A 1,172-nucleotide genomic window follows, 5' to 3' on the forward strand; every position below is an offset into this window, starting at 1 on the left:
CCAAACTGAACAAAAAAGTTCTTTACCATTTTGCGATCTTCGCAATAGTTTTCGAGTTATTAATATATAAAGCTCGTCGAATCTGAACGCGCGGCGAGATACGCCCGCCCGCCGCAAACCGCGGTCACCTCCCCCGCGTGCCTAGTTGGCGGCGCGTGGTGGGGATAACTGATTGTCTAGCGCACGGCAATGGATTACCTCCACCACGCGCCACCCACTAGGCGCGCGGGGGAGATGACTGCGGTTTGCGGCGGGCGAGCTTATCTCGCCACGCGTTCAGATTCGACGAGATTTATATATTAATATCTCGAAAACTATTGCGAAGATCGCAAAATGGTAAAGGACTTTTTTGTTCAGTTTGGTCCATACTACCTGCCCACAAGCGCTGTACCATTGAATATGAGACATCCTGTATATACAATATATATATATAATATGTATATAGTGAGCCACTTTAATCGATTCACCCAAATATCTCCTAAAGTAAGCGCTATACAACAAAATTGTTTAAACAAAAGTTTTCGGACTTCGAGGGGGACATAAGATGATAACATTGGTTTGACCCTGAGTGGCGTCGTCAAGATCACAAGGTCACTTTGAATTTTTTAAATGGAACTCCCAATTTTTTATTAAATATTTTTATAGCACGCCTCGAGAACTTTCCAAAACACATAAATAAAATATTTTTTTTCCACGGCGGGTGTATTTCGCCGCGCGTTCAGATTCGACCATATAAAATCTCGAAAACTGTTGCGAAGATCGCAAAATGGTAGAGGACTTTTTTGTTCAGTTTGGTCCACACTACCTGCCCACAAGCGCTGTACCATTGAGTACGAGACACTCTGTATATATATATATATATATATGTATGTTTATTGAAATCATTTTCATATAAATTACATATTGTTTAACAGAAATGCAATTAATGCGACCCGAGTACGCCAAGTTTTTTCTTCATTATAATCCAGTTTATCACTTTTCCATTTTTAAAATTTTTGAATGTTTTTTACAAATAAGCTTTTTTGAGGTGTTTTTAAAATAATGAGGCTGGTTTAATAACTTGGCCATAATTTTATTGATTTCACGACTATTTTGATCAATCAATTTTTAAATAATTGTATACTTAAATTATTAAAAACAATTGTTCTTAGTTTTAGTAAATGACATTTTTT

The sequence above is a fragment of the Wasmannia auropunctata genome, unplaced genomic scaffold, assembly GCF_000956235.1.
Source record: "Wasmannia auropunctata unplaced genomic scaffold, wasmannia.A_1.0 LD336074.1, whole genome shotgun sequence".
Lineage (NCBI taxonomy): Eukaryota > Metazoa > Arthropoda > Insecta > Hymenoptera > Formicidae > Wasmannia > Wasmannia auropunctata.